This window comes from Passer domesticus, chromosome 9 (assembly GCF_036417665.1).
Source record: "Passer domesticus isolate bPasDom1 chromosome 9, bPasDom1.hap1, whole genome shotgun sequence".
In the NCBI taxonomy this organism is placed as follows: Eukaryota; Metazoa; Chordata; class Aves; order Passeriformes; family Passeridae; genus Passer; species Passer domesticus.
The window spans coordinates 46,507,300-46,521,952 of record NC_087482.1 but is presented as its reverse complement, the minus strand read 5'-3'; the positions used below and the strand labels follow the sequence as shown (position 1 = coordinate 46,521,952).

General features: G+C 48.3%; 2 long non-coding RNA genes across 2 annotated transcripts; one reads left to right on the top strand and one right to left on the bottom strand.

The window, feature by feature from the left end:
* Positions 1-7,375: 7,375 nt before the first annotated feature.
* Positions 7,376-8,560, bottom strand: LOC135307415 (uncharacterized). The gene is made up of 3 exons (XR_010368133.1): positions 8,424-8,560; positions 7,845-7,921; positions 7,376-7,768 (listed from the first exon to the last, which is right to left on the bottom strand). It is a non-coding gene; the product is annotated as an uncharacterized LOC135307415 (long non-coding RNA).
* A 107-nt stretch (positions 8,561-8,667) lies between these two features.
* Positions 8,668-13,851, top strand: LOC135308278 (uncharacterized). Its single transcript, XR_010368799.1, has 3 exons — positions 8,668-8,774; positions 9,613-9,719; positions 13,440-13,851. It is a non-coding gene; the product is annotated as an uncharacterized LOC135308278 (long non-coding RNA).
* Positions 13,852-14,653: the final 802 nt, after the last annotated feature.

Here is a 14,653-nt window from a genome sequence, read left to right as displayed (position 1 = left end):
AACAATGTTGTAACACAAAGTCACCATTTACATTCCCCCTTGCAGAGACAGGGACTGACCTGATCGGGGGAAGCCACTCACCTGGGATAGGGCGCTGTGCAATGGATTTTATCCGCCTGCATCTGAAAGAAAGTCAGGACAAAAGTCAAAGGGCTGCAGGACAACTTCACAGCTCCAGACACCTTGGGTCAACCTAGGAATACCATCCAGAGTCCAACTGCACCCCACACTACAAATTTCAAGCCCCCAGGATTTGTCCTATTACACCAGGCTATGCAGCAGGGCAGAGCAGCTCCGGCACAAATACGTGCAGACACCCGTGACACAGGACAGGACAAACAATGAGGACACAACAGGGACAGACATCTCTTGGCAAGAAGAATTACTGCAAGGACTGAGAGATTGCAAAATGAGAGGACTGAGGTGAGACTGACAGTGAGCTGTAGAGGCTCACAGAGCCCTGGAGGAAGAATCTGCCAAGACAATGGTTTATTCCAAGAACTACAAGAACGGATGTCCGAGATCACTACTGTCAGAATCCTCTACCTATCCTCACATTCTTACAATTCCTAATCTGCCATAATGGATCCTTGCAATGCACAGCAGTACATACAGCTCAGAACAAGACCTGCAAAGACATCAGACTGGATGCACCTAAAGCGAAACGCAATTTCAATGCCTGTCTGAGCTCCCGAGTCAAGAGTCCTACGGCATTGGTGCCAGACCAAGGAATGCAGGGATCAGAGATTCTAAGAGTGATGCCAGGGTTTCTGGTGGGCCCCTCAAAGGGCTAAGGTAAAAGATGTATGACATGGGACATATAAACAACACAAGGCACATTAGACAAGTGACAATACACACCTGGACTGCTCTACCCTGCACACCTCGGCACTGGGATCAAAAGTGACACTTTCCCTTTATGTGGCCTAAGGAGACATTTCTTGGATAGCCACAGCCCCAAAGCTGACTCAAAAACCCCTCCCAGCGAGTCCCAACCCAGCAACCCCCTTTCCTCCCCTCTGTGGGTCATAGCCCTCGACTTATCTTTCAGACATCTGGGGATGCCAATCTGCATCAGGTGCAAAAGAAGGCCACCTCGCCATCTGGGCAGTTCCTGCTGTCACTGGGCTGCTGTCTCATTGCTACATTAAAGAAAACAAAACATCAGTGTATGGTGTTACCAGCACATTGCCCAAAACCCAACTCTTCCGCTACTCACCGTCTCCTACGAATGCCCGGCTTCTCAGACCGTAAGCTTCAGCAACGCTTGGAGGCCGATGCCATCATGGCAGAGTGTGCCTAGTTTAAGGGAAGACAGGGAGATGTGGCATTACTGAAACCTTAGCAGACCCTTGCTCCTCCTCCCTATTCCCCGACTCACCGCAACTCCTCGGCAGCTGCCAAAGGCCAGCCCGATGGCACCTTTAAACAGAAAGGTTCAGGGCTTCATCACAGAGTCCGGCAATACTTCCACAGGGCTCGCAAGATCAGCAAACCCGGTCCATCAGCTGGCTGGAGAGGAGGGCTTGGCATACTCCGAATGGATTGCCTAAAGCACACAAACAAGAGTGAAGGCTTAGAGTTGCACCAAAAACTGAGACCTCCGCAATAACAACTGCTTCTGTCCACTGGTCGCCACTCACCTTGACAGCTGATATCTGGCTTTACCTCCTAAAAATAAAAACAAAGAACAGTGCTGTAACAGAGTTACCTTTGACACTTCCCCTGCAGAGACAAACTGTGACTGACCTGCTCGGAGGAATCCCCCTCAGCCGGGATGGGGTGCTCTGCCATGGATTTTATCCGCCTGCATCTGAAAGAAAGTCAGGACAAAAGTCAAAGGGCTGCAGGACAACTTCACAGCTCCAGACACCTTGGGTCCATCTACACATCCCATCCAGAGTCCAACTGCACCCCACATTACAAATTTCAAGCCCCCAGGTTTTGTCCCGTCACACCAGATTATGCAGCAAGGCAGAGCAGCTCTAGCACAAATATGTGCAGACACCCGTGACACAGGACAGGACATGACATACAATGGGGACACAACAGGGACAGAAATCTCATGGCAAGATGAATGAGTGCAAGGAATGAGAGAACACAAGATTAGATGACCGAGGTGAGACTGATGGCAAGCTGATGAGGCTCACAGAGCCCTGGAGGAAGAATCTGCCAAGACAATGGTTTATTCCAAGAACTACAAAGATGGATGTCTGAGAATCCTACAATCAAAATCTTCTACCTATCTTTGCATTCTCACAGGTCCTAATCTGCCATAATGGATCCTTGCGATGCACAGCAGTACATACAGCTCAAAACAAGACCTAACAAGACATTTGACTGAATGCTCCTAAAGAGAAATGCAATTCCAATGCCGGTCCGAGCTCCTGAGTCAGAAGTCCTATTGCATTGGTGCCAGGACAAGAAATGCAGAGATCACAGATGCTAAGAGTGATGACAGGGTTTCTGTCAGGCCTCTCAAAGGACTAAGGTAAAAGACATGAAACAGCCAAACAACACATAATGCACAGTAGCCACGTGACACAACACACACCGGGACTGCTCTGCCCTGCGCACCTCAGCACTGGGATCAAAAGTGACACTTTGCTTTTGTGTGGCCTCAAGACAACATTTTCTGGATATCCTCAGTGCCAAAGCTGACTCAAAAATCTCTCCTGGTGAGTCCTGACATAGCAGCCCCCTTCCATCCCCTCCGTGAGTCACAACCCTCAACTTATCTCTTGGCTGTCCAGGAAAGAGAATGCACATCAGGTGCAAAGGAAGGCCACCACGCTGTCTGGGAAGTTCCTGCTGTCACTGGGCTGCTGTCTCCTAGTCTGTCAAGATAAAGAAACCCAAACATCAGTGCATCATCTTAGCAGCACATCGACCAAAACGCAACAATTCTGCTACTCACCACCTGCTAAGAATGACCGGGTCCTCGGGCCGCACGCTTCGGCCGTGCTCCGAGACCGACGCCATCGTCGCAGGGTACGCCTGGGTAAAGAGGAGACGAGAAGATGTAGCACAGCTGAGAATTGAGTGGACCCTGGCTCCTCCTGAATACCTCCCCGACTCACCGTGACTCCATGGCCATCCCTGAGGGTGACCCAGAAGGGACCTTTAAATAGACAATTTCAAGGCTTCATCACAGGGTCCTGCAATTCCTCCACAGGGCTCACAAGAGCAGCAAACTTGGTCCATCAGCCGGTTGGTGACAGGGGCTTGGCATAACCTCAGTGAATTACCTAAGGCACACAAAGAAGAATGGATGCTTAGCGTTGCACAAGAACTTGAGACCTCAGCAATAACAACTGCTTCTCTCCCATGCTCACCTTGCCCACTTCTCCTTGACTGCTGCTATATGGCTATACTTCCTGAAAATAAAGAAAAACAACAATGCTGTAACACAAAGTCACCATTTATGCTTCCCCTGCAGAAACAAACAGTGACTGACCTGCTCAGGGGAACCTACTCACCTGGGAGGGGGTGCTCTGCCACGGATTTTATCAGCCTGCATCTGAAAGAAAGTTAGGACAAAAGTCAAAGGGCTGCAGGACAACTTCACAGCTCCAGACACCTTGGGTCAACCTAGGAATACCATCCAGAGTCCAACTGCACCCCACACTACAAATTTCAAGCCCCCAGGATTTGTCCTGTCACAACAGACTATGCAGCAGGGCAGAGTAGCTCCGGCACAAATATGTGCAGACACCCGTGACACAGGACAGGACAGACAATGGGGACACAACAGGGACAAATCTCTTGGCAAGAAGAAGGACTGCAAGGACCAAGAGATTGCAAAATGAGAGGACCGAGGTGAGACTGACGGCGAGCTGATGAGGCTCAAAGAACCCTGGAGGAAGAAGATGCTAACTGATTGATTTATTGCAAGAACTGCAAAGATGGATGCCTGAGAATCCTATGGTCAGAATCCCCTACGTATCCTCGCTTTCTTACAAGTCCTAATCCGCAATAATGGATCCTTGCGGGGTGCAGCTGTCTGTTCAGCTCAGAACAAGACCTTCAAAGACACCTGACTGGAAGCTCCTAAAGAGAGATGTGCTTCTCATGCCTATCAGAGCTCCTGAGGCAAAAGTCCTATGGCATTGGTGCCAGGACAAGAAATGCAGAGATCATAGATGCTAAGAGTGATGCCAGGGTTTCTGATAGGCCTCTCAAAGGACTAAGGTAAAAGACATGAGATACCCAAACAACACATAATGCACGATAGACAAGGGACACAACACACACCGGGACTGCTCTGCCCTGCTCACCACAGCACTGGGATCAAAAGTGTCATGTTCCCTTTATGTGGCCTTAAGACAACATTTCCTGGATATCCTCAGCTCCAAGCCTGACTCAAAACACCCTCCCAGGGAGTCCTGACACAGCAGCCTCCCATCATCCTCTCTGTGAGTCACAACCCTCAACTTATCTCTTGGCTGTCCAGGAATGAGAATCCACATCAGGTGCAAAGGAAGGCCACCAGGCTGTCTGGGAGGTTCCTGCTGTCACGATAAAGAAAACCAAACATCAGTGCATCATCTTAGCAGCACATCGACCAAAACGCAACAATTCTGCTACTCACCACCTGCTAAGAATGACCAGGTCCTCGGGCCGCACGCTTCGGCCGTGCTCCGAGACCGACGCCATCGTCGCAGGGTACGCCTGGGTAAAGGGGAGACACGTGAGGTGGCACTGCTGAAACTTGAGCGGACCCTGGCTCCTCCTGAATACCTTCCCCGACTCACCGTGACTCCATGGCCATCCCTGAGGGTGACCCAGAAGGGACCTTTAAATAGACAATTTCAAGGCTTCATCACAGGGTCCTGCAATTCCTCCACAGGGCTCACAAGAGCAGCAAACTTGGTCCATGAGCTGGTTGGTGACAGGGGCTTGGCATAACCTCAGTGAATTACCTAAGGCACACAAACAAGAATGGATGCTTACCATTGCGCCAGAACTTGAGACCTCAGCAATAACAACTGCTTCTCTCCCATGCTCACCTTGCCCACTTCTCCTTGACTAATGCTATGTGGCTATACTTCCTGAAAATAAAGAAAAACAACAATGCTGTAACACAAAGTCACCATTTATGCTTCCCCTGCGGAAACAAACAGTGACTGACCTGCTCAGGGGAACCTACTCACCTGGGAGGGGGTGCTCTGCCACGGATTTCATCAGCCTGCATCTGAAAGAAAGTTAGGACAAAAGTCAAAGGGCTGCAGGACAACTTCACAGCTCCAGACACCTTGGGTCAACCTAGGAATACCATCCAGAGTCCAACTGCACCCCACACTACAAATTTCAAGCCCCCAGGATTTGTCCTGTCACAACATACTATGCAGCAGAGCAGAGCAGCTCCGGCACAAATACGTGCAGACACCCGTGACACAGGACAGGACATGACACACAATGGGGACACAGCAGGGACAGACATCTCTTGGCAAGAAGAATTACTGCAAGGACCAAGAACACAAATTAGATGACCGGGGTGAGACCGATGGCGAGCTGTAGAGACTCAGAGAACCCTGGAGGAAGAATCTGCTAAGACAATGGTTTATTCCAAGAACTACAAGGACGGATGTCTGAGATCACTGCTGTCAGAATCCTCTACCTATCCTCACATTCTTACAATTCCTAATCTGCCATAATGGATCCTTGCAATGCACAGCAGTACATACAGCTCAGAACAAGACCTGCAAAGACATCAGACTGGATGCACCTAAAGCGAAATGCAATTTCAATGCCTGTCTGAGCTCCCGAGTCAGAAGTCCTACGGCATTGGTGCCAGACCAAGGAATGCAGGGGTCAGCGAGTCTAAGAGTGATGCCAGGGTTTCTGATGGCCCCCTCAAAGGGCTAAGGTAAAAGATGTGTGACGTGAGACATATAAACAACACATAAGGCACGTTAGACAAGTGACACAATACACACCTGGACTGCACTGCTCTGCGCACCTCAGCGGTGTCATGAAATGTGACACTTTCCCTTTATGTGGCCTAAGGAGACATTTCTTGGATAGCCTCATCCCCAAAGCTGACTCAAAAACCCCTCCCGGTGAATACCAACCCAGCAACCCCCTTTCCTCTCCTCTGTGGGTCATAGCCCTCGACTTATCTTTCAGACATCTGGGGATGCCAATCTGCATCAGGTGCAAAAGAAGGCCACCTCGCCATCTGGGCAGTTCCTGCTGTCACTGGGCTGCTGTCTCATTGCTACATTAAAGAAAACAAAACATCAGTGTATGGTGTTACCAGCACATTGCCCAAAACCCAACTCTTCCGCTACTCACCGTCTCCTAATGCCATTAGCTTCAGCAACGCTTGGAGGCCGATGCCATCATGGCAGAGTGTGCCTGGTTTAAGGGAAGACAGGGAGATGTGGCATTACTGAAACCTTAGCAGACCCTTGCTCCTCCTCCCTACTCCCCGACTCACCGCAACTCCTCGGCAGCTGCCAAAGGCCAGCCCGATGGCACCTTTAAACAGAAAGGTTCAGGGCTTCATCACAGAGTCCGGCAATACTTCCACAGAGCTCGCAAGAGCAGCAATCCCGGTCCATCAGCCAGCTGGAGAGGAGGGCTTGGCATACTCCGAATGGATTGCCTAAAGCACACAAACAAGAGTGAAGGCTTAGAGTTGCACCAGAAACTGAGACGTCAGCAATAACAACTGCTTCTGTCCACTGGTCACCGCTCACCTTGACTGCTGATATCTGGCTTTACTTCCTGAAAACAAAGACAAAGCACAGTGCTGTAAAAGTCACCACTTACACTTCCCCTGCAGAGACAAATGGTGACTGACCTGCTCAGAGGAACCCCCTCACCAGGGATGGGGTGCTCCGCCACGGATTTTATCTGCCTGCATCTGAAAGAAAGTTAGGACAAAAGTCAAAGGGCTGCAGGACAACTTCACAGCTTCAGGCATCTTGTGTCCATCTACAAATCCTATCTAGAATCCAGCTACTCCCCACATTACAAATTTCAAGTCCCCAGGACTTGTCCTATTACACCAGACTATGCAGCAGGGCAGAGCAGCTCCGGCACAAATACGTGCAGACACCCGTGACACGGGACATGACAAACAAGGTGATGCTAAACACAACAACACGTTATGCTACAAACACTGTGACACAAGGATGAGAAAAATGTTTCTGGTAAGATTAATAATGGCAGGGACTGAGTGGATGCCAAAAGGGATGACCGATGCCAAGGCAACTGTGAATGGAGGGGGCTCCTTTAAGGAGCAGAAGAAAAGACTGGAGCAGTGTGACCTCTTATAAGAACTGTTGGTCACAATGATCAAGATGTCTGTGAGACAATGCTATGTTTAGAATGCTCTCTGTATTGTATAATCTTATAAGCCCTAGGTTTGAGAGATGATGGCTGATGCTTGCGGTAAGGGCCTCAAGGGGAAAAGGCAGAGAGCTCACCCAAGGGACTCCAAGGACACACTAGCTAACACAGTACACCAGATAACACAACACAGACCAGAACTGTTCTGCACTGCGCACCCTACAGCTGTAATCAAAAGCAGAGCTTCTCCCTTCAGCTATCCTAAGAAGTCCTTAGAGAACATCCCTTTACCCTCTGCTAATTTTTAGATCTGTCCCAGGAACTTCCAACCCACTATTCTCCTATCATCCCATCTCCAGGCAGTGACCCCCAACGTATCTTTTTGATGACCGGTGATGTGAATCCATGTTAGACCTGAAACGTGTCTGCCTCAGAGGGCCCCGTGACTGCCTGTTAGCCTCTCAGTCAGCTACAATAAAGAAAAACAAAAACAGTGTATGAGTTTAGTGTTATGTGGGCCAAATCCCAGCAAGTCAGCTACTTACCCTTGCCTGAGCGTGCCTGGGTCCTCGAGTCCCCAGCTTCATTCTGCATCCAAGGATGTGGCTGTTATGAGTGGCACCTGAGTTAGAGAGAGCCTTAGAGAGAGCCAACGTTACACAGCATTTCTGTGAGTGCAGTGGATGAGCTTGTGTGCTGTAAGACACGTGAATGCCCCTAATACACTTGTGAAAAGCCTTGGGGGGGGCCCCCAGATAGACACTGTTTCTCACCCTGCTGCCTTTAAACCCCCCACAATAACTCCTAACCAGGTACCTGCTCACCCTCCCTCTCCTAGTCACAATCCTCAACTCATCTGAAGCCTCAATCTCAAACATCATCTTTGACACAGGGCAGTTCCCTTTTGCGACATGATGAATTTGCTGAAAAAAGGTTTGTACTTGACAAAACCCGGAATTTCTGGAAGTGGCACGCCTCCTACAAAAAAACCCCAATAACAACAACAACAACAACAAGAAAAACCAACCAACCAAAAAAAAAAAACCAAACCAAAAAAACCCCAGAAATTATAAAAGCACCTTACCACCCCTAAATATACAACCCAAAATCATAAACTTAAATACTCCCTGTGTTCAATGCTGTTTTCTTCACTGTATCTTCAAAACCACTGTTGATTCAGATACCCAAAACCACCTGCTAAAAACAACCTGAGATACGCTGAAAGAACCTCTTAACTGAAATGAGAAGAGAGCTCTTACCCTAGCAAATACCAGGGAGGGAATGAAGCCCCTTAGCAAAGGCTGGGGTTAATATACCCCTGATGGTGCCCGCCTCTCGTTCCCATGGGACCCAGAAAAAGGGGAGGGGGCAAATCCCACCAGGTATAAAAGCTCTCAGAGCGGCTGAAGCTGTTTGGCTTCTCTGATTTGATTTTGAGGGGAGTAAAGGTCTTGATATAGGAGAAAACTCTTCAGGTAAGTAACAGCACTTTCTTTTTTGCCACTACTTGGAGGAAAAGGGCAGAAAATCAGCAAGAAAGAAAGCTTTTGTGTTTAGGCAGCCCAGCTAGGTAAGTTGGGTAATTTGTTGTTAACTTATTTTGTTAGTCCTTAGGGACTAATAGGTAGTACTGCACATGTGACTAAGTAGGGTACAGAAGAATAGTAATTATATGAATGATCTCAGTCTCCTTGGGGGCTCTAATTAGGGCTGTCTACATTATAAATAAAAGTAAGAAAAATAACAGACTCTTAGATGATGTTAGCATTATGTATGTACCGGACATGCTCCTATACAAGGTATTTGGTACTGGGGCATGGGGTGAAGGACCCTGAAATGCATATTTTAACCCTTAAAGTGCTGAAAAAGGGAGAGCTTCCTTCAAGTGAAATGAGGAAATGGGGCAGTAACCTCCATTTAAACTGATACAATGGTAATTAAATGGCTTCTACCCTTTAATTTAGTCCCTCAAAATATTGGGAGAAGAGGGGTTTTCCTCACTTTAAGTTTCTCATATAATGGAAAAAGGGGAATTTTTCCCCTCAATTCAAGCCCTTAAGAACCTCAACCCTAAACCCTAACCCTGTCGACCAGTGTGAGTGGCCACAAAGGGAGGCTATTTTCCATGGGAAAAAGAAGTAGTTTTCCCAGGGTCTGGGTATCAGCTCCAAGGCGGCATTTGGGGCTTTAAGGGCATGCAGGGTCCTACTTGCTTCATTCCCCCAATTTCAAACATAGACAGTAATGGAGGAAGAGTTGCTTCCCTCCGCTTAAATTCCTTTTGTCCTCATAATTCCCTTTTTTTTTTTCTAGGGGCATTTTGGAGACTGGCAAGAGGAAATCAAAAGTGAAAAGGAGAAGAATTCCCTCCTGCAACTCCATGCACTGGCTCACCTGCTAAGCTGCTGCTGCCTGGCAAGGTTTGTCCCTCAGCACCTCCTTTAACTAATGCTCCACATATCCAAGTTCACATCCAGGTGCTCCCCCAGATCCTGTGAGAAGCTCTCACCGTCATGTAGCCAGATGTACTAAGACTATTACTTTCAGAGCCAGGAGCTGTACTAGGTTTCTGGTTTGTTTCTGTTAGAAGTGGGATTTGTGCTGGAGAGGTACTGTTGGGAACAAAGGATGGAGTAAATCCACTCCTGGGATGTGCAGCGAAGGACTGAGTTGCAGGGGAGGGGTGCATTTATAAACTGTATCTATATAGCCCTGAAATTGACAGGTTTTGGTATTCTACACTCACTCCTCCCTCTGAATCTTCTGGCAGCTTTGGGTCCTTCTGGGGGAGGGCACCCAGCGTGACACCCCCCCTCATTCCCCACTCACCTGCTCCTCCACTGCATCGTGGCTCTCCCAGGGATGAAGGGGTGCCCCAAATGACACCTGAGCCCCTGAGCCTCCACCCCATGCCCCAGCCTTTTTTCCTCACCCACAAAGAAGGCACAAAATGAGCCCCTGGACAGAAGCGTGTTGCTTTATTAAAGCCATTTCCACATACACGCGTCCCCAAAAAGGGGCTCCGCTGCATTAAGAAAGGGAGATAGCCCCCAAAAGGCCTGAAGTTCCTCCCTAGCTCTGTTGTCATGGACCGCTGGCCACCCCACAGCACGGGGACGACGTGGCCTGGGACACTGCCGCAGCTCCTGCTCGCGCTCTGCTCCGTTGCCGGCGGTAGTAGTTGGCTCATCCCTTCCCTAGGACGCTGCTGCTGCCTCCCGGGACGCTGTATGTTCAGGTTCCTTACGTGGTCCCAAACCAGATCTTCATTTTCAATGGCTACTACGTATGCCCCCAGTCTCTGTTTTGAGGGGCTTCAGAGAAGTAGGAAGAGAGATTACAACTCAGAAAAAATTGCTGAGTATCTCAGCCTTCTCCATGACAGTTGCCTCTAGTTTTCCTGTCTTCCTTATCAGGACAGCATGAGGAGTGTGATGCTTGCATTTTCTTTCCTTTTCTGTTCAACATATTTTGTCTTGGCTTTCCTGACCTCATCTCTGCTCCAGGCAGCATCCCTACAATGAAAGAAAAACATACTCTGAAGACAAATGTGAGGTTACAAGTAATTTGGAATTCAGCCATCCACGGGTTCTAGACTTACTCCCCATTTCAGTGCACATATTGCAAAATTTTGCATATTTGACATTCACAGAGGCATCTTGCAATAATGACATGCGTATTCAAGAAAGGTCCAATACAGCTGCCCGGTTATAGTGCTAACATGCATAGTAAGAAGTAATGCCAAAGCCAGATGACAACGTAGGACATAAATCTGAAATTTGATATTTAAGAGACATCTTCCAGTTGTAAACTGAAGTATAGTATTCTTGCTAATAAGGGATTATACAGACCTGCAGCTGCACAGGGTCTTCTATAGTGCAGAAAGAAATTAGGTAAGTAGGAAGTACCAGACTTGGAATGCAGTAGAGATTTGCATTTAAAACTTCAAAATCTTCAAACAAATACACATGATGTACCTGGCATCTAATGTATTCTTACCTTTACTGACTAATAAGTCTTTTGTGTGGACAGGCTTCTTTACCTTCTTTACTTGGCAGCTGACAGATGCTGCATAAGGAAGCAAAGAAAACAAGAGAATCAAAATTAAATTAACAAGACCTGTCTTATGGCTTTTGAAAGGTACATTTCCAAATGCGTGTAGTTTCGTCATCTGTCATATTCTGGAGAGGCTAATAACAAATGCCACATATTAAACAGTCACCAAATTGTAAACTTAAGCCTGGTAACTGTATAAAGCCAACATGAAATTAGAAGCCCTGTGTTACAGGTTTCCCATGCTCTTCATTTCATTCAAAAGCCGGAAGCTTTTGGAATGCCACTTATACCATGAGCTGTATCAGCTGACTTTCTGGTATTACCTCCCAAGCACTGGTCAACTTCAGAGGTATGAATGAATGAGCCATGTGTGAAGGATTACCTGTATAAAGCACCTCACTCATACACATGCAGATAGACCGCTGAAAGGTTAAAAAGGATGGTGTTCTGAAACTCTCGGGCTCCCCAGTCCTCTCTCCTTAACTCCTTCCGCAGAGTTTGGATGAGATCAAGCGACTGTGCCGTTGCGTCGATAGTGACCACTCATCCTCCAGAGGCAGATGCTGGAGTGCAAGGACCAAGGCAGTAACCACAGTCTCCTACTGAACCACATTCAGCCTTCCAGCACTTACTTACACACTGCAAATCCACTTTTGCCGGCTCAGGACTTGAATCAGAGGAAGGCACGTAACAATCACTGTTCATTCAAAGGCGCAGTCCTTCTAGCTATGCTAATTATTAATTCAGCTGGTACTATTACTACTAGAGGTCTATAATTTTACAACAGAACAATTATACAGTAATCTGCCACAGTTGCTAAAAACATTAATATGTGGCAGAGAATATATGTGAAAAAAATCCAGCAATGCACAGCTCTGCTCTAACACCTGGTGTCAGGGCCAAAGTAAGTGACCAGGTCAAACTACAGCTCCCTCCTTTGATTTTCAGAGAGGGAATTTTTGGGGGGCTTGCTGTGAGCTGGAGGGAAAGTCAGCCTAAATATCCAGCTTCTCAAACTGATGGTGCAGGGATTGTCCTTCTCAGCCAGTTCACAACTAAGTCTACAAGTTTTCACCCCTGGAGGTGAAAAACTGAAAAATGTGGAGCTGTCATTCATATGCTCCACTGCCCTCATCCCACTCACATGATATTGGACTCATACCTTCCATTTCTAGGATATGTTCTAAGGCATGCTTCTTTTTCCCTGGCTTCAAACTCGTCACGTGGTCTCAGTACCAGCATATATACGTTTAGTCTCATTTACCCCATCTTTGTTTCTTGCTTCTTTTACAGCTCCTTCCACTGGAGCTGTAAACTTCTTTTTTCTTATCTTATAATGTCCTTCCCATTGCCACTGATCACCTTCATGATGCTTAGAGTGTCATGCCCATGTGAGGCATGGGCAGTCCAAACAAAACATGCCGCAGATGTAAACTAATGCATGAGTTATTGCTACTATTCATATTACTTTTAAATGCCAAAGGAGGTTGCAGTTATTGCTACATCATATCACTATTCATAAAGCTGCTAACATCAGCAGTTATTTTTCAGACCATTACTCAGGGTATTTTGCTATAATTTTCTTGAACTTAATTTTAGTAGTCTGCTTCATTCTTTTTTCATTTCTCCTGAGTGCTGTGGGTGGCAAAACATAAGCAGCCTTTGTTTAATTCCCTGCTTACTCCTGAAGGCTTGAATTACTTCACGTACCAAATCTCCCACTTTTCTATCTCTTGGTCTATCATTATGCTGGCCAGTGAACCATATCTACAGTGAATTTCCTTGGATTGATTTTTTTTTACACTTACAGCTGCTTTCTTTCCTTCAGTAGGGAGTATTAAACCCATTCCAAAACGATGCATGCGATGATAAGCAGGAGACTTTTTTTCTTTTTAAATTTAGAGCAGTTTATATCATCTATTTGTACTCTTTACCAAGGTTCCCAAGCTCTCTAATGTGAGAGATGGAAGCTTGGTTCTACTAGCTGGCTGGTAGAATTTAAGGGTTAATTTCAAAATGAATTTATAAATACATTTAGATTATCAATATATATATAAAAACTTGAGGGGTTTGGTATTTGGCAGAAAACACCTCATGGCAGCACAGAGCTCAGACTCCCCGCCCGGACACCGTTCAGAATACAACAGCCCACGGCACTGCACGCGTCACCCGCGGCCGGGGCCTGCCCCTCGCTCGGGAGGAGCCGCCGCGGTGGCAGCGCGCGAGCAGACCCGGCAGCGCCGGCCGGACCACGCGCCCGCGGCCGCCCGGGGCAGGCGCCCCGCCCGCCTGCTCCAGCCCCACGGCTCCCCAGCGAGTGCAGGCACGGCCACGAGGCGGGCGAGCGGCCGGGGCAGAGCCGCGGCGGGCGGGGAGCCGAGCGGCCCCCGCCCGGCGCAGTGGCAGGCCCGTCCTCGCCCACTCCTCTGCCCCGGGGGGAACGAGGGCACGGCGGGCAGGAAACGCCCCGAGGCCCGCGGCCACCCGCGGGGATGCGCTTACTTGGTCGGGGGCCAAGCGTGTTGTCGTCAGCTGGCAGAAGAGCGGCAGCGCGGGGCGGAAGCGGACACGGCTCGGACGGAAGTACCGCAGCGCACGTTGCGGGGGGGGGGGGCTCGCTGCCCGCCCCGCCCTCGCGGCCGGGCCGCGCTCGTGTCCTGGCGGCCCCGGGCGGCGCAAGGCGCGGCGGCTTCGCTCTCCGGAGGGGCAGCAGCGTGCGCCCGCCGGTCGGCAAGGCGCGGGTTTGGGGTGGCCAAAGAGCGTTACCGCTGGACATGGGTGCACAAAAGAGTGCTCGGTTGTCTGTTCCCGACCTCCCTCACCGCTGCTCCTGATCTCCAGCTAGGAGGAATATGTAGCAATGAGAGCGCCAGACGCTGAGAAAAAAAAAGAGATTTGAGAGCCCTGAACGAAACAGGAAAAGGAAGACGTTTAGTCCAAGCTTCCAGCTGTAAATAAATACGTCACTTTGCAGCTTTCAGTTTTGATGGGTTACCTATGTTTGTCTGAGAGTCAAAAAACCACAAAAAACAAAACCACAACAAAAAGCCTCCACAGCACCCAAACACATTTTAAAATGCCGACTAATCACTCCAAGTGTTACAGCAGCAGAGGAAAAAGGAAAATAAACAGCCTGTAATTTTATAGGCTCCTTTGTCACATATGTGCTTAAAATAAATCACCCAAATAATGGATTTAACTCCACATTAGTGCATACAGCAGTTTACTGAGTTTATGGTTGATGGTTAGGCTTTATGAACACTTAGTGCTACAAGGCAATGCTGAGCACAGATGTTTG